The sequence below is a fragment of the Schistocerca nitens genome, chromosome 8, assembly GCF_023898315.1.
Source record: "Schistocerca nitens isolate TAMUIC-IGC-003100 chromosome 8, iqSchNite1.1, whole genome shotgun sequence".
Lineage (NCBI taxonomy): Eukaryota > Metazoa > Arthropoda > Insecta > Orthoptera > Acrididae > Schistocerca > Schistocerca nitens.
Window position 1 is genome coordinate 353,442,213 of NC_064621.1, and position 20,109 is coordinate 353,462,321.

Consider the following 20,109-nt stretch of genomic DNA (forward strand, 5'->3'; position numbering starts at 1 on the left):
AACTACGGACCAAGTGCGTTGAAACGCAACGAGACTATGTCGGAAAACGATGTTCTTGTAAGTTTCCTATTTGAGTACAATAAAATTAGTACCTACTTTTTTTATAATATTTGACTTACACTCGCATTTGGCAGCTCTGGCAAAGTAGGGACTCATTCAGTTCATTTGACGCTCCCCAAACAGTGCTTGCCCGCACAGTGCCCACAGCAGATCTAATTTGCATGTGAGATTTTATAGTTGAGTTCTGTTTTTCGATCACTGTACCATAAGTTAGGGAATTAGCAATCTGTTAAGATGATCAGTCCGCTCACAACAGAGAAGAGGGAACTACAGTCATTTAATAAGGATCTATTCAATATTGCCAGCTAATTATTCATGGGAGCATTGACATTTATTGAACTAGTCACGCATTGTCACGTTAATTGAAGATCGGATTCATTTGTGCCGTAAATCAATAAATCTCACTGTGTTATTAAACCTTGCTATCATTTCAGTAATTTATAGGACCACCTTAGGATATCCCGTACTTAACAACATTTTTGGGAGAGGTATTCAATATATTACAAATTACGCAAACGGAACCAATCCACGAGTTGTCATTAAAGACACGGCCAAGTAGATTCTTAAACATGCTGCCATCCTTGGGCATGGAAGAGTGACAGTTCCTGGGCTTCGTGTGTATCTTCGCAGCATTGAGATACAATTATTATTCATATCAGGAGACTAGTTTCACCTCGGCACCATGCAACCTTCCGTGGTTTATAATGGAAGCAAGACTGAATAAAAATTAAGCCTTCTTCTCAGCATTTGTTGATCTAGAATATGGTGCAAGGTGTTCGAAATTTCGAGAAAAATAGGATGAGCTGTAGGGAAAGATGGGTAATACACACTACAAGAACCAAGAGGGAGTAATACGACTGGAAGACCAAGAACGAAGTACGCACATTAAAGAAAGGGGGTAAGACAGGATGCCCCTATTGTTCAATATATAAATCGAAAAAGCAATGATAGGAACAAAAGAGAGGTTCAATAGTGGGATTAACTGTAGGAGTACCAATGCATTTTACATAACGCGAATCAAGTGGGTGTGGGGCGGGGGAGGGAGGGGGATACTTTTAAATTGAAAAAAAAAAATTGTGAACTTATATTAACAGCATACTTTTTAAAGAAGTATTAACAGCATACTTTCTAAAGAGGTGTTAAGAGCATAATTGTGTATTGATTTGTAAGTAGGGTCTAGAACCCGAAAATACTTGTTATCACGTACTTAGGAATATCAACGTACTATCAATAATATGTACTACTGACGAAGGGAAAGGGGTGGGGGGAAGTCAGACTAATTCAAGCCCATCCTATAAAAATTAAATTCGTTATTGACGATGACTTTTACTCACAACAGAATGTTTAAAGAGACACTGATGTGTAAGTAAGGTCCAGAATCTGAAAATACTGAATATGAAGTTCACTGTGGAAAGTAGCATCTATTACTAAGACGCAAGTTTTCGCATTAGGTTGAACTGAAAAATTTGAATCATTAATGGAATGTGGCAGAAGAATTCATTCTAAGAAAGATAAAGACTTTTTCGAAATATTAAAACTTAAAACATGTGACAAGATGACAATATTTTCAAAGGGTAGACACGAAGAAACCCCCCCCCCCTCCCCTTTTCACCGCTTGCTGATGGGCTGGAGATATTGCTATATTCAGAACCTCTTCAATGAAATGAACAGTCTAACAAGTACAGAACACAGATTGACAGTAAATCGAAGAAAGCGATAGTAATGAGAAGTAGGAGGAATCATAGCAGAGCGAAACTTATCAGAATTGAGAATCACGAAGTAGACGAAGTTAAGGAATTCTCCTACCTAGGCAGCAAAATAACTCTTTGATGCACGGAGGAAGGTGGAGATAAAAAGCATAGTAGCACTGGCAAAAAGGGCATCCCTGACCAAGAAAAGTCTTCAAGTACCAAATGTATGCCATAATCAGTGGAAGAAATTTCTGAGAATGTACGTTTGAAACATAGAATTGTATATTATTGAAACATGGGCTGGGAGAAAACCAGAGCAGAAGAGTATCGAAGCATTTCGTGCTACAGAAGAATGTCGAAAATTAGGTGGAGTCATATGTAAGGAATGAGGAGGGTCTCCGCAGAATCGGCGAGGTAACACACATATATAGATGGAAAACGCTGACCATTTGGAATAACTTTCGAACTAGACAGAGATGTAAGGACTAAAAAATGTAGCGTAAGAGACGAGATCAGAATGCAGTCAGAATACAATTAAGGACGTAGGTTGCAAGTTCTTCTCTTAGATGAAGAGCTTGTCACAGAAGAGAAATACATCACGGCCGCATCAAAACAGTCAGATTAGTGGTGCCCAAAAAAAAAAAAAAATAGTGTCAGCCTATCGCAGCCATTTTCAAACACAGTCGATTTCATTACAATCGAGAGATACTCTGAAATTTTTATTTTTGTACATGCTCGGCTACTGCCTTGCATCACCGGCATCACCTCTGGTAAGCCATAGCACCTGTCACTCATAATTCCACTTGGGTGTTCGCATGGCAGTAGCTGGCTGTATTCAGCCAACCTTCTAGCATCTCCCATGGCATCGGGTATTGCAGTAAACAGCGCTGAAGTAACGGGCACCATTTCGCTTTCGCGAAATCACGTTCCCACGAAGGGCCGCTCTAGCATTCATCCAATGACGGGTTTTCAGGTCGCAGCTTGTCCACACTGCGCCCAATGCACCCTCCTTGCTCTAAGCCGGCCGCATTTGCAGCCCGTCAGGTGGAGTCGTCTTCGCCCTTGTCGCTCACTGGACTTCGTCAGCCGTTCTCTAGAGCAGCACTTCGCTGAAATTCCCTCAGCCAACATCGAGTACAACAGTGCGCTGGAGGTGCGTCTAAGCCGTACCCGGCCTCGCTGGACGATATCGAAATGATCCTCGGCACGCTACTGTTCACCGCCGACAGTGGATTCCATGGACCACGTCTCCGTGAGCACTTTCCAGACACTGTGAGACATTGAGTTTTCAGTCTGCAACCAGTCAGTGTGGACATCAGTCTCCAGCACCTGTGTGTGAGTTCTGTTTCTCAGTTAATACAAACAGTTCTCATAGCCACATACACATTTTAAATTATCACCTGTCGCACCCGAAAACTAAATTTACTGAGCTAGCATTTCTTTCACATTTCTTTTCAGTCTGCAATCAGTCAGTGTGGACATCAGTCTCCAGCACCTGTGTGTGAGTTCTGTTTCTCAGTTAATACAAACAGTTCTCATAGCCACATACACATTTTAAATTATCACCTGTCGCACCCGAAAACTAAATTTACTGAGCTAGCATTTCTTTCACATAAATGGCTAATTCAGCACATTTACTTCCGAAGGGATTTAAAGATGTTACGCCCATTTTGTTGTTGTCATTTATCAGTCTTCCCAATGTTTTGGTGCGGCCCGCCACGAATTTCTTTCCTATGCCAATCTCTTCAACTTTGAACCTATCTCCTCAATGAATTGCTCAATGTATTTCCATCTCTGACTTCCTCTATAGTTTTTAGCTTCCGTAGCTCCCGCTAGTAGCATGGAAGTTATACCCTGATGTTTAACACCATCTTGTCCCTTCTTCTTCTCAGTGATTTCAATATATTTATTTCCTAGCCGATTTTGCGGAGATTCACTTCCTTCCTTACCTTACTAGTCCACCTAATTTCCAAAATTATTCTGTAGCACCACATCTCAAATAATTCATTTCTCTTCTGTTCCGGTTTTAGCACAATCATTTTCACTACCAGTGTTCCAAAAGTACATTCCCAGAAATTTCTCCCTCACATTAAGGCCTGTGTTTCATACTAGTAGGTTTATTTTGGCCAGTAATGCCCTTTTCGCCAATGGTATTTTGTTTTTTATTTCCTCCTTGCTCCATCCATCATTGGCTATTTTTGCTGCGTAGACTGCAGAATTTCTTAACTCCATCTACTTCGTGATCACCAATCCTGATGTTAAGTTTCTCTCTATTCTCATTCCTGCTGCTTTTCATTACTTTCGTCTTTCTACGATCTACTCTCTATCCATACTCTGTATTTAGGAGACCGTCCATCCCATTCAGAAGATACTGTAATTTTACTTCAGTTTTCACTGAATATAGCAATATCATCAGTGAATCTTTTCAGTGATATCCTTGGACCTTGAAGTTCAATTACATAAAATATAATGAGAACATATGGTGGATGTCTGCTTAATAGTATTCGTATGGGTTTTAAAAGAGTAATGTTATGGATCTACTTATTGCGCCATGACTTGAACAGAGTAGTGCATTTCTTTCATCATAAATAAACTGATAATCAAGATTTTTTAAGTAAGTGAGCTGCCCCATGATCGAATAAGAGAAATTAAAGACGAAAAGTGGGGTTCATCTCGTACGTCGACGTCTGTTTCCTCTTGTGCCAATTGGCCTACATTGCTCAATACTTGCGCAAGCTTTCAACATCATATCATACAACTGATATCTGTTGATGGATGAAGCCCTCTTCTAAAATTGTATGTTTTAATGGTCTTTCTAGATTGATCCATGTTGCTTCAGCATTTTTGTAATGTCACACAACAACCTTCCATTAGTTCGTCGCCTCGTTCTATTCCTGGAAAGTTCTCCCTCCTACCACTTTCTCATTTTTATTTAAAAGTAACTCCGCAATCATTTCTAGAGCGCCAGGTGGTACCTATCAGCTGCCAGGTCATTCTCTGTTACATGACATAATTTAATTGCGTTAAGGAAGGACATGGGATCAAAAGCCTGTTCTCCAGCAGTGGTCATCCTTCCCGACTCTATTTCTCATTTTGGTGGTTTCTCACTTTTCCTGACGAGGATGTGTACATTCCTTTCAGCAATCTTCCCACCAAGGAGAAACCCTGGGCAACATCGGGAACTGAAAATTGAAAGACGACGGTGGTGCCTTCCGGGCAGGCCTCTGCCATGATAATACCCATTAGGCACTTCCCCCTTTCATTTTGTTTCGGTGATTATCATACAATTTCATTCGCCTTTGGTGTATCTAAATTTTTCCTGGTTAATATTAAATTGATGGGCTGTTAGGGTTAGGATAAACGACTGATTGATCTCACAGTACATGCATGGCTTGAGTAGCAGTAGAAGAATTAAATTCAGCAGTAGAGACAGATTTTTGGACACTGTAGGTGACCATTGCATTAGGGGCAGCTTTAGAACTTTCCTCGAGCAAAAGGGGAGTCACCTAAATTGACCGTAGACCCTGCAGGGCAGTTTTAATGAGCTGCCATTCTGGCGGTCGGGCAGGACTGCCAGGCACTGTGTGCTGTTTTTTCGGAGAACAGAATGTGTACTGCACTGTAGTGGTTGGTTGAGGAAGATCAGGCCGCCTTGCTAGAGAACATGATTGGTACAGTAACCACTGCTGGGCCATGATAGGTTTATTCAAGGAACATTGGGTGCAATGGCTGCTTTTGAGAAGGTTTTGAGCAATGGGAGAGGCAATGGACTTGCTTCTCGACCATTGCAGAGTACAGACGGTAGAGCTCTTCCGTTGCTACGGAGAGCAGTTAGTTGTAAACACGTCTGGACACCAGGGTGAAACTTTATATTTTCGCAGATGTGGGACAATCACCGGCGGTCGTGGGGTCATCTCCCACAGTACAACGCTGCAGGACCTAGCAGCTTCGGCAGTACCTGCACACACACGACAGCATCTCGTCTTTCACTGGCTATATCGGTAACACCGCGCAACTTCGGCCAATTCAGAAGCCTATCAATCGTTTTCACGGCCATCTGTGTTCATAGCAGCCTTGTACTCATAGTAGTCACTCCCAGTGGCCATTGCATGCTTCATTCTGTTTTTACGTGAGAGACCAATCAGTGCAATGATACAGCAGAATGTGCTTGTCTAGATTGGTATCCTTCTATTCACAGTAGTCAGTCTTATCTGCACGTAAATTCCAGTAGGGTTCCCAAGTCTATTTCCTACCAACCTGAGTTGGTGGTAGTGAAATGTCATACGGTTGAAGTTTCTGTTTATTTGTTTGTTCTCTCTTGACCCTAATATTAGTTAGTAAATCTCTTTATGATACCATAGGTCCCTGTCAATTTTTCAATGACAATCATTCTCATTCCCTATGATATTTACTTTGTCGTGGGCTTGAAGAAATTAAATTAATTGTATGTCAGGCTAGTCAACTCATTAGGTGAGCCACACATGGGCCACTATTTAACGATTGTCGGATTTCCTTGCGCTATTGATAAACGTGGCACCTCTTGGGTGTGGTGGTTACGACTTTTTATTCTTTTGGCAGACGGAGAACTACAGATAGTATAGGCTAGATTGCATATTGGCGACCCTCTAGCGATCGAATTTTCCCCTCGGATTCCTCTGGTAACAGTAATCAGTATGTAATTACATCGTTTTTTCCCCTTTGTCTTTAGATTCCTTTTTTTTAGTTCCGCAGTAGTACTAAAAGCTTGCGCGCTTGTAAAAAAAAATCTCTCTTACAATGTAACATGTTCATTTGTGTTCATATTTTGGTTTTGTGGGTTCTGTACCACACCACGAATTTGACAGTTTAGCATTGCTATCTGCGTTGCTAAAGAATCCTTTTTTGGTGGGGTGATTGTAAGTTTTTGTTTAGTGTATGAGAGTCAGATATTAGGCGTTCTTATGTATGCATAGTTTTTGTTTTGTGTTCCGGTTTTTGTTGTCTTTTCGGGGCATGCAAAATAATTTCTTTATTTTATCCTCCGTTGTCTAGAATGTCGACGAGGAGTAAAGCGAAGTTACTTCGTGGCCAAAGACTAGTAGACTGGAGAAATACGATGGAACACGCTAATAACGGTGACGTCAACCCTTCTGGCGACGGGTTGGACGGGTTTCCCATGGAGCAGTCAGGCCCAAACACGGATTATAGTCATTTGGTATCGACAGATGATGCGGGATGGGAACAGGGAATTAACAGGCGTGACGAGTCTGATGATTGGGACAACTGTGACCATTTAGACATTTTAGTCACGAGTAGAAATTCGGAAAGGAAGATAGAAGGCTGACACACAATGAGACGCCAATGCAGCAGCACTCGGCAATCACGGGTTACGTCGCCAATGGCAGGCACTCATTCTGAACTGGATCCTGATACAGTCATTGCTCTCCTAGGTCAGCTTAGTAAGCAGACAGATGATTCAGAAAGGAAACGAAAGCAGGAGGCAGAAGAATTAGAAAGAAAACGAAGGGAAGAGGCAAAAGAATTAGAAAGGAAACGGAGGGAGGAGGCAGAAGAATTGGAACGAAAAAGAAAGCGTGAGGCGATCGCATTAAAGGAGCAGATTAGCGAACGCATGGACGAGTTTATGGCAAAACTTTAGGACGTACGCAAACTCGGGTCGGATGGGAAGAAAGGCACTCGCCTTGCCCGAATTGAGGCAGCAGGTACGAAGCAGATCGCTCTTGCTGCTGACATCCGAGCAAAACGAGCGAGCTCCGTGGCAAACAAAAGTTCGAATGCCTTGGGGCAGGGACATAAGGCAGTGATCGCCAACACGGAGAATATTGCCAAAGTGAACGATCGACTAGCTCAAGTAGAGGAAAAGTTGCGGACAAAGACTTCGAGGCCTTGCACGGCGGAACAGTTACGTAGCTGTGAAACTTTAACAGCACAGAGCAGTGCGAACGCAAGCCACGTCTTCTTCCGAGTGTTGTGCGCTCTCACGCGATACCTCTCAGCTGATGGGTGGGATTATGCCGGACACGTTCACAGAGAATTTTGGTAGATGTGACGGCTACAGAGGACACGAGGTGTCCCATCATCCGGACCAAATCCCCGTGACGGAATATGACAGATTTTCAAGTACAAGGGTAAAACCTACTTTCAACCAGAAGCATTTTTTGTCCGTCCTAAAATTTCAAAATTTTGGGGAAAATGGCAGGGGCTTACATCAAAAAATCTCGTTTGGACAATTCACCCAGTCGTTACCATCTTCATGGCCCCTCAGTGTGAAGCTGAACTTTATCTGCGGGCATATTGAGGGAACGGCCGCTGAAAACACGCGAGATATCACGGCAAAATGCAGCACATTCGACGAGTTCAAGAAAGCATTTCTCGCTTTCTGTTGGTCACGCGAAATGCAGGATAGAGAAAAACAGGAGATTATGATGTGGCCAGAACTCGAATCTTCGGGATCAAAGGACCTGTAAAAATGTTCGAGGCGTTATTACAGAGGAACCAGTTCTTGGACGCACCCTGCAGCCCGTCGGAAATTATTTGCTTCTGTATCTCAAACCTCCCCATGCAGTACCAACAGGCACTCGTCGTTATGTGCGGGGACAAAACTTAAACTTTCAAATGTCTACTCAACGAGCTGTAAATGATATATGAGAAGCAGAATGTAAGGGATAAACTCAGAAACAATGACAGCAAAATCAGCAACTGCGTAAGAACAAGCATTGGCGCGCTGAGCGTCACGGTCCACAGAGGAGAGAGCACCTCAACCCGACCGCAGAAATTACGGGTACCAGTGCCGAGCAGGGGATAATGTGCAGCACTACGATCGTAACGGGCGGGAGCAGGAACAGAACCAGCAATTTTCTGGAGATTGGCACGGTCCACACAGGAATCAGCGGGTAAATCCCTCTCACAACACACGTAACCGTAGTCCTCCGCGAAATTGACGCCAGGTTCAAAAATGGTTCAAATGGCTCTAAGCACTATGGGACTTAACATCTGAGGTCATCAGTCCACTAGACTTAAAACTACCTAAACCTAACTAATCTAAGGACATCACACACATCCATGCCCTAGGCAGGATTCGAACCTGCGACCGTAGCAGCAGCACGGTTCCGGACTGAAGCGCCTAGAACCACTCGGCCACAGCTGCCGGATGGCGCCAGGGGACGCGAAGTATGTTCCAATCTCTTCGCTGCCAAACTCGGACAAAACCATATACAGATGGTTCGTTACGAAGACGTGTGGGAGGTATTAATGCAGGAGAAAGACGTAGTCACCCGTGACGATCTCCATCCAGTAATATCACTAACGATAGCAGACGTAATAATTAAAGTTATTGTGGACAGTGGTAGTAACATAACGGCCATTTCGGAAATTGGTTTCTGGCGTTGTTCGGAACAACGAAATTGGCCCAGGTTTGCCATGACCACGACGTGAATGAAGGGGGGTAAAGCCGGAAAAGGCACCCAGATCAATCTTCATACTAGGATTGAGTTTGAGTGCCAAGGACACCGCCTAGAGACTAAATTTATAGTGGTACCAAACCTGGCCATAGATCTAATTATTGGTATGAGTTTTCTCAGCAAGTATCAGCCGGTACTCGACCTGGGAAGAGGCGAGGTCCGTTTGAACAAGGTCCATATTCGGTTCGACGAGAGCGTGATATCAGCACAAATACCGGCAGAAAGTCTCAAACTTTGTTACACCCATGACAGACCAGAGACTGTCTCATAATTTGCGAGACAAAAGTAACGACAACTGCGGACAAAAAGACGGAGTGACGCAGGAGTTTGAGGAGACAATTGATGCAGAGGTGGGCTCCGTTCAACATATGGAACCGATAGAACGGTAAGAGGTCAGAAATATGTTAATGGAAAACACTGGTTTCTTCTCACCGAAACATGGGCCTATAAAGAATTTCTGCTACAAGTTCAATGTAAAAGAGCACACAAAAATTTTTATGCCTCCGTACCCTATACCGAACGTGCATCGTGAACGGGTAGCAGCAGAGATTTCCCGAAAGTTGTCAAATGGTATTATTGAGACCACGAGGTCTACGTACAGTAGTCCGATCCGTGTTATCGAGAAGAAAGATGGGACGATTCGCCTCGTTCTTGACTCTCGGCAAATAAATACGGTAATCGAGACGGAAACAGACAGACCAGAGAGGCTGGAAGAGATGCTCCAGAATTTCCATGGTGTTACCGTGTTTTCGTCCACAGATCTGCAGATTCTGTTACACCCTGACTCTCGAAAGTACACCACGCTCCTCACATTCGATAGATGTTATCGGTTCTGAAGACTCCCATTCGGTATGAACATCTCGTGTGCGGCCTTCATTAGGTGAATGCAGGGAATCATGAGTGACTTCCTTAAGGATCTTGTCACCACATACATTGACGACCTGCTGATAGCAGAGAAAACATGGCGAGACCACAATGTAGTTGTCAGAGAAGTCCTTGAAACATTCAATGATCACGGGGTCACAGTTAACACCGAGAAATCGTGTTTCGGGGCCACCAGTGTCAAATTCCTGGGACATGTAATTATGACGGAAGGGATATCGCCTAACCCAGAGAAAATAGAAGTAATAGCAAAATTCCCTCGTCCGACAACCAAACGACAACTACGCGATTTTCTCTGTGTCATAAATTTCTATCAGCGTTTCGTCCATACAAATAACTTGAGTAACCGGCAAGAACACACCGTGGGTATGAGACGAAGAAAAACAATTTCAGGCATTGAATTTGGCTCTACTTCAGGCACCGATACTGTCACACCCGAACCTAGAGAAGGACTTCAGGATGGTGACGGACAGTGGGTATTCTGGGCTTGGAGTGATGATTTTTCAAAACTGTATGGAAGGAGGCGACCTCGTACGGAAAACTGTTGCGTTTGGTAGCCAGGCGCTCACCAAAAACGAAAAGAACTACTCGTCGACGGAGTCAGAGGCGTTTATCGTGGTGTGGGGTTCCAGAAGTTTATGTATTGCTTGCGTGGACGTAGAACAAAGGTCTACACAGACCACAAAGTTCTGGAATTTCTGCTCACGGCAAAACTGTCTCATAAATGTCTCACCAGGTCGGTTCTCCGGCTTCAGGAGTATGATTTCGAGATTATCCATATAAAAGGTATCACCAATGTAATAGCTGACGCTCTGTCTCGGCCACCCATTGGCTTTCAGGAAGCCAACAAGAACGAGCTGGAGGGAGAACACTTTTGCATTTATTACATGCGGGAAGTCGCATTGAAGTGAATGTCACTACTAGTATGCAACATATCAGTGAGGAGCAGGACAAAGATTTACGGCTCCTGAAACAAGAATTGGAAGGACCGGACAGAGGCTGTGATCCGGCAGTTCTACCATCTTAGGAAGGGAATTCTATTTCACTGGAGAAGCACGGAGGAATTCCTATGCCACCTGTGCCTACCGGAGCACCTTATAGAGAAACTTGTCTGGCACACTCATTATAGTTACTGCCACACTGGAAAATGGTTCAAATGGCTCTGAGCACTATGGGACTTAACATCTGAGGTCATCAGTCCCCTAGAACTTAGAACTACTTAAACATAACTAACCTAAGGACATCACACACATCCATGACCGAGGCAGGATTCTAACCGGCGACCGTAGCGGTCGCGCGGTTTCAGACTGAAGCGTCTAGAACTGCTCGGCCACACCGGCCGGCGGCACACTGGAGCTCGGAAATGTTACTTCAAGTTTCGGACCCTTGCGCACTTCAACATGGAGAGGAGAGTCCGTCGCATCCTGTCAGTGTGCAAGTCGTGCCAAAAGGCAAAACACACCATCACAAGCAGGCGAGCACTCCTCTTCCCCATTTCTTCTCGGAAACATAAGCATCTAGCGGCGACGAACCTCATGGGCCCTTTACCTCGCACCTTCGTGGAGCTTACCTTGAAATTCGTAACTCTGACACCTCTTAAGAGGACAACACCGAGGACGAAGTCGCGGGCTCTAACTAACGATTTCCGGCTGCAGGTGGGACATGTCGAGAAGATCATCTTGGTCGACGGTCCACAGTTTCAATCGGGGTGGAGGGGGGAAGGGGATGGAAAGTGGTGTAGAATCGCAAAACTGAACCCGTGTTTATCGCCTCCCACCATCCAAGTTTGAATCCTGAGGAAGCGTGATAAAGGAAATGGATAATCTCTGCAGGATATACTGCAATAAGCAACATACGACGTGGGATGTTTTCCTGCATGCCTTTCAGGAGATACTCAATGAGGTAGCTCACACTGTGACACGACTCGCACCCGTGACAGCATTGAGGGATTGGGAGCCACAAGTTCTGATTAGAACCATCGTTGATTGACTTGCGAGAACGCGGGAACAACATGAGAGTGTGTTGGAGGAAGCACTACATAGAATTTAGGCAGCCGCACGCAGTAGGAAAATTCGGGCTGACAAGACGGCACGAGTGCGAAGTTCCACACTGGAGACAAAGTCATGGTGAAATTTTTCCAGCTGCCTAATAAGGTGAAACAGCAGTACCACAAGTTCTTCACGGTGTATAATAGACCTTTTCGAGTGCGCAGAATCGCTCACGAGAATGCTCTGGAATTGGAATCATTGAAGACGAAAAGGTCGATCGGCCTTCACCATGTTAGTCACATGAAGCACTTCAAAGAATAGGTTCTTTGTAATGTAATACACATCTCTTTACTAGTACAAGCTTTAAGTATTGTTTTATTATGTTTGGTATATGTATTTTGTAAACATTAGGTGTTATGTAGGGTTTATTTTTGGTTTGAGTGAAAACAAGGTTGAAATGGAAATTTGTATCTGAATACTTCGTTATTTTTCAGCGACACATCCATCTTAAAGTTGTGGTTTTTTTTTATTTGCTTTTTGTTCCGTGACTGCTTTTCTCATGGAGCACTGATCTGGAATGTGAACGCCACAATTATCGGTATATGCACTCTCTTTCTGGGGGCATGACTGATCCATGGGTGATTTCGGCCTCTACGTCCTTGATGGGGGAACCATCATCTGGTATGTGTGAAACCTGGGCCAGTCTTGTGTCTCTGTTGGTTTTGTTGGGTGCTTACCACTCTTACGAATGCTTATGAGATTGATGGGGCACGCACTAATTGCGTTGTACCTATCTCCTGACCAGTTTCGAATGCGTATGGCACGCCCTTGAGCGTTGCGCCAATTTTTGTGTGTGTGCTTTTTTTTCCGAGTGCGCTTAGCTACGGCTGAGTTGCGTGTGCTGAATTCCGATTAGTGGAATGCTAAGGAGGCCACCGAGCACGCCCTCGCTCCTGTACATTTGATCATAGTTTCGTGTTGTGAGAGGTTTGAGTCACCTCCACGTTTAATTATGTTTGTGTGCGCGTGTGCAACTTCACCGCGTAGAAAAGATGTGAATAGTGATTCACACCCCAAAAGGTTTTGAGCAAAGGGAGAGGCAAAGGACTTGCTTCTCGACCGTCGCGGAGTACGGTCACTAGAGCTCTTCCATTTCTGTGGAGAGATCAGTTAGTTGCAAACACGTCCAGACACCCGGGCAGATGTGTTATAAACATCGGTGGTTATGGGGTCTTCTCCCACAGTACGATGCGCCGGAGAACCTAGCAGCTTCGGCAGTGCCCGCAAGCAGACATCATCATCTCGTCTTTCCCCGTCTATATTCGTAACATGCACAGATTCGGCAAATTCAGAAGGTTTCATAGCCATCTTTTTTCATAGCAGACTTGTACTCACAGTAGTCACTCCCAGTATCCATTGCATGCTTAATTATATTTTGACGTGAGAGACCAATCAGGGGAACGATACAGCAGAGTGTGCTTGCCTAGATTGGTATCTTTCCACTCACAGCAATCAGTCTCGTCTACACGTAAATCCTGGTAGGGTTCCCAGCTCTACAGCCAACGAACCTGAGTTCGTGGTAATGAAATGTCATACAGTAGAAGTTTCTGTTTATATGTTTGTTCTCTCTTGACCTTGATGTTAGTTAATGAATCTGTTTGTGATACCATAGGTCCTTGTTATTAATTTTCCGATGACACCCATTTGCATTCCGTACGATGTCATTTATTTTGTTGTGGGTTTGAAGGAATTAAGTCAATTTTATGTCAAGTTAGTCAACACATTAGGGGATCCACACTGGGGCCACTGTTTAACGAATGCCGGATTTCCTTGCGCTATTGATAAAGGTGGCACCTGTTGGGTATGGTGGTTATGACTTTTTAGTCATTTGGCAGACAGAGAACTGCCGCCACTATAGGCTAACTTGCAATATGGCTCCCTATACGGCAAACCCGCTGGCGACTCAGCTACGAAATATATTTCATCATCGTTGCAGATATACTTACGTCATCACCTCCAGGCTCGTCCATTTAGTTTCTTTACTTTCTTGTGTCACCTGTTTCTTACCAGCAAGGATATCTCCATTTATCAGTGAGAAAACATCAGTTCCTAAACAGTTTCCGCACAAAAAATTTACATCTCAATTCCATAAGTCAGCGCAGGGAATAAACACTGATTGTAAAATACGCTGCCTGAGAGAAAACTGAAGCACCCAGAAGTGGAGGATGGAATGAAATAAATCTTCACGGTTTGGGATGGTATGTGATGTTATTTGAGTGCACACCAAAATAGGTTCAATTTACGAAGAGTTTGGTAGTCTGAGGCCATTTATCAGTATGCACACAGTTTTGCTTGGTGAGAATGCCATAAGACAGCTGTATTCCCTACTCAGGCTAGCTGGCCCGTAACTGTTGTCTATGGTCCTTGATATCCCGAGCACTGCCACTGGCACAGAGCTGACGTCAGAGCTTGTCGCACACATTTTTCATCAGCGAGAGATCTCGTGACCTAGTTGGCCACAGGAGTACTGAGCATCACACAGACGTCTCATAGGACGAGCATTGTCCTGTCGAAAGAAGTGGCACCACAGTACTGTCACAGGAGACGTAGCACATGAAGTCACTGGATGTTCCTGATGTACTGTTGTATCAACATAGTTCCATGAGCTGAAGTCAAATGCGAGGGCGCCCTACACCATGATACCAGGAGAAACACGGTTGTTCCCCTCCAAAACTTTGGAGGAATGGCACCTCTCTCCAGGTCACCGACGATGGTCATTTGGGGAAGTTCAGAACCACGATTCATCGCTAAACACTATCAACACAGAATCTTTACTTGTTTTACGGCAGGCGCATATGAAAAGGGGCTACTTTCAAAGCATAAAGGCAAGCACTGGCGCGCCAGTGGGGAACGATAGGGAAGAAATGACTGCAAGAACATGTCAGGCAATAGCACACTTACCGATTCCTCTCCAGGACGACAACGCTACAGCAGCGGCCCTTATGTGTAGAGGACATGACGGCCTCGCCCCACTGGTCACGGCTCACATCAGTAGTAGCTTCAACAATAGTGACTGGAGGGAGCGTCTATGCACGTTACTTCACTTGTACTGTCTATGTAAAACTGGCTTGGGAATTGTTATACTGCAGAGATTTCTAATTTTGTATGTAGCCCTTTGCTTGCAATACATCTCTGTAATTGCGAAGTTAAGCATTGTCTCCTTTCTTATTGTAATAAAAGTCATTAAAACAATTGGTCTGATTGTTTGCCTAGTAATCCGAGAAGACAGGTTTCCTAGACACCACATATTTGACGACAATCATGGAGACATAATTGCTACAATGTGCTTGGCATACATTATTGCGATCCTCTATTCCTGTGGTCAGACGTATTCAATCGTATATTTGATGTCCAGTACGCCTGCCCACATGTTCCCAGGTAGTCAAAGATTGGGCTGCACCAGAAATCTGGATATTCCACGATTCGACCAGCTGCCCAAATGGAGACCCACAATGAGGTCCGTTTCAAATTCAGTCAGGTGCTGATAACGTCGTTTCACACGGGTACGTGGCATCTCGATATACTTCACAGCGATCTATCAATGTCTGAAGCTGTTCATGCATCTTATTCATCCTGTCAGGGCTGGTAACAACACTAAACAAGAACAACATTAATGCACTCAGGAGGCTGCTCTGCTCTTACAGAGAATTGCTACTCTAATCCTTTACATACCTGCTGATGGTATGCACGAGGGCAGTTCAAAAAGTAACAGCAAACTACATTAAATGCAATTAACAAATCAGGCATTTGAAACTTCTGAGAAGTAAAGATGCATGCTTTGAGAAAGTTCCGGCCTATGCCAACAGATGAATGAACAGGAAAGGCAACTGAAACAAAATGGCGGAGTCCATAGCTGTGTGGACCATAGAAGAACGATTTTTGTGGTGGGATGGTGTAAAATCTCTGCAAATCCATGGAAGGATGTTAGAAAGGTGTGGAGATAGCTGCATTAGTGAAAGAAGAATGTAAGAGTGGGGAGATGCCCATAAAAGTGGATTTACGTCAGTCACACATGAGGAACGCTCTGGTTGTCCCAGCACAGCTGCGACGTCTACGAGAAAGACAGGCCGTGGCGCATACGTCACAGCATGTGACACTGCAGTTTTTACAAGTGTCAGCACCCGTCTCTGACGAAGAACGAGTAACTATTTCAGGCGAGTTTAATAATTATTAACTATGGATTTAAGTTCTCTACAGCACGCGACAAAATTACGATCTAAAGTGGATACATTTTAAATTAAATATTGACTACCCTTGGGCCCTGCTCGGAGCCAAGCGCTCGCTAATTGTGGCGGACAAGCCTACTAGCGTGACGTCACAAGTCCATTGCATGGCCCATATATGTCGTTGGCCCCGGCACGGCCGTTAATGACAAGAATGTGAGATCACGCTGAAACATTGATTCGAGAGAACCGACGTATTTCTGTAGAAGCTTTAGTCGGAGAACCGAGTATCAGTATCGGAAACCCTCATACTATTTTTAGTGAGGTTCTCAAGTACCTTTTTACTTACTGGTGAACACTATATGGTACGTGTTCAGGCTGCCACATCATCTCTGGCACGATATAACTCTGAAGGACACGACTTTCTGACACGTTTAATCACCGGTGACGAAACCTGGGTACATCGCTATGAACGAGAAAGCAAAAGACAGTCTTCAGAATGGCGACACACATCTTCTCTAGCCAAGAAGAAATTCAAGTCTCTGTCCTCTGAAGGACAGGTTCTTTTCACCCTCTTCTAGGATATGAATGGAGCAGTATCAGCAAAAGCGTGCAGCAGTGAATAGTGCACGGAAGAGTGCCATGTTGGAGAATGAGCTAAAGCCGACGATACGGAGCCGTCGCCGTGGAATTCTGTCTAGAGTGGTTCTTTTGCTTCACAACACGCGACCCCACGCCGCTGCAACTATTGGTGTGTTCGGAGGCAGATTTCAGGTCGTATTGAATCTCCCGCACAGCCCTGATCTAGCTCCTTGGGTGTTTGGACCACTAAAGGACCCTGCCAGAGGACGACGATTTGAAAGTGATAATGAGGTTAAAGAGGCGGTGCACTTTTGGTTTCGGGTACAACCTGAAACCTTTTATTCGAATGCAACAGAAACGCTGGTGCAACGGTATGACAAGTGTCTCGAAAATGAGGGTAGCTATGTTGAAAAATTAATTTTTGTTTGTATCTATAAGTGAAATATAGGGTCTGCAAAAAAACTTTGGCTGTTACCTTTTGAATCACCTTATACATCTACATCCATACTCCGCAAGCCACCTGATGGTGTGTGGCGCAGGGTACTTTGAGTACCTCTATCGGTTCTCCCTTCTATTCCAGTTTCGTATTGTTCGTGGAAAGAAAGATTGTCGGTATGCCTCTGTGTGGGCTCTAATTTCTCTGATTTTATCCTCTTGGTCTCTTCGCGAGATATACGTAGGAGGGATCAATATACTGCTTGACCGTACATGTACGAAATTATATGGATATCTGACCATGTATTTTAGGTGCTGCACTTCTCGTTAGGCAATGTATATGCACACACACGTTTACCTGAAGCATTCCGTTCCATTTTTCGTCTCAATCGCTCTGATTCCAGGGCTGCTTTTCTGCTTGTTTTCCGTTGCAGCCCAAGAAGACTGGCGAAGAATGAAAGATTTAGTATTGACCATTGATTTATCGAGTTTTCGGCGCTTGGATGCTTCACTATCTCAGTTGTTCAGTTCTCCACAGTACCAAGAGATTTTTGTCATGCTGTAACATCGTTTATACATATTCCGTGATAGAATGCGTGACGAAACAGAACCCCTCGAAAATTAATGTAACTAGACATGACCGTGCTTCTTAATAAAAGTGGAGGAACTCTGTTACGTCTCCCCTGATATCTCATATACCTCACGAAAATATAACATGGTGAATATTTATACACCTCTCAAAATCAAAAATTTCTCCTACCGATGTAATTCACTAAACACAATGAATGTATCTGATTGGCTCCTGTCTGCTACGCTACTGGCGGTCACCGAGCAATGAGCGAACTGGCCAACAGACCGCAATAATCCGCTTGCGAAATGTAAAAAAGGATGACATGCAAAGCAAAACTAAAATTATAAAACAACTCAAATAAATATGAAGAAACGATTAAAAGCTAATTAAAACATTAAGGCTGGAGGACTTTATTCTTACTATTAATCACAGCATTGTCAATAATGAGGACTGTGACAGAAAATAGCAAAAAAAAAGTTTAATGAGCAAAGCACTTTTAATTATTATTCAGAATGTTACTGGAAAGGTAGTGCACCATATACTTTGAAGTTATGTTAAAATCAGTGACAATAATAAACTAACATTTCGTTTACAAAAATTCTATAATAAATTATTAAAGAAATAGTTCAAGAAGACTGAGCTTTTTTTATCAATTTTTTCTAACACAGTCTCAGCATAGCTGTTTCTACCGGCGAGTCGTTGACGTTCGCGCTTTTAAAAATGTTCAAATGTGTGTGAAATCTTATGGGACTTAACTGCTAAGGTCATTAGTCCCTAAGCTTACACACTACTTAAGCTAAATTATCCTAAGGGCAAACACACACACCCATGCCCGAGGGAGGACTTGAACCTCCACCGGGACCAGCCGCACAGTCCATGACTGCAGCGCCCTAGACCGCTCGGCTAATCCTCGCGCTTTTACGCCATGGGTGTGCAGTCCAGTAATTATCGTCGTAATACTGATCTCGATCGTAGTTGTGAACGCAAAGGAACGTGCGAACTGCCTCATTCACTACATCTGCATTCAGTGCCGAAACCAAGACACACTTCATTCGACTAAAGCGTGTCGGATCCCAACATTATAATGTTTGTTAGCCTTTACTAGTCACAGTTACAGATTTATCGTTATCCGTTGTCTTGTGTCATCACATTTGACAGTACCAGCGTCCGAAACGACAAAGAACACGTTCCAGTCACATTGTACACTCCGTTTGCAGCTGTTGATCCTGGTTTATTATGGATTCAAAATACGACCTGTTTCGCGATAGTGAATCCCATCTTTAGAGTAAATCTACAACAATGTTCGTACTAATTAGAGGCAGTTAAGTGAAGAAACTAATAGTGACCTACTATGAAGGAAATACACTCCTGGAAATTGAAATAAGAACACCGTGAATTCATTGTCCCAGGAAGGGGAAACTTTATTGACACATTCCTGGGGTCAGATACATCACATTATCACACTGACAGAACCACAGGCACATAGACACAGGCAACAGAGCATGCACAATGTCGGCACTAGTACAGTGTATATCCACCTTTCGCAGCAATGCAGGCTGCTGTTCTCCCATGGAGACGATCGTAGAGATGCTGGATGTAGTCCTGTGGAACGGCTTGCCATGCCATTTCCACCTGGCGCCTCAGTTGGACCAGCGTTCGTGCTGGACGTGCAGACCGCGTGAGACGACGCTTCATCCAGTCCCAAACATGCTCAATGGGGGACAGATCCGGAGATGTTGCTGGACAGGGTAGTTGACTTACACCTTCTAGAGCACGTTGGGTGGCACGGGATACATGCGGACGTGCATTGTCCTGTTGGAACAGCAAGTTCCCTTGCCGGTGTAGCAATGGTAGAACGATGGGTTCGATGACGGTTTGGATGTACTGTGCACTATTCAGTGTCCCCTCGACGATCACCAGTGGTGTACGGCCAGTGTAGGAGATCGCTCCCCACACCATGATGCCGGGTGTTGGCCCTGTGTGCCTCGGTCGTATGCAGTCCTGATTGTGGCGCTCACCTGCACGGCGCCAAACACGCATACGACCATCATTGGCACCAAGGCAGAAGCGACTCTCATCGCTGAAGACGACACGTCTCCATTCGTCCCTCCATTCACGCCTGTCGCGACACCACTGGAGGCGGGCTGCACGATGTTGGGGCGTGAGCGGAAGACGGCCTAACGGTGTGCGGGACCGTAGCCCAGCTTCATGGAGACG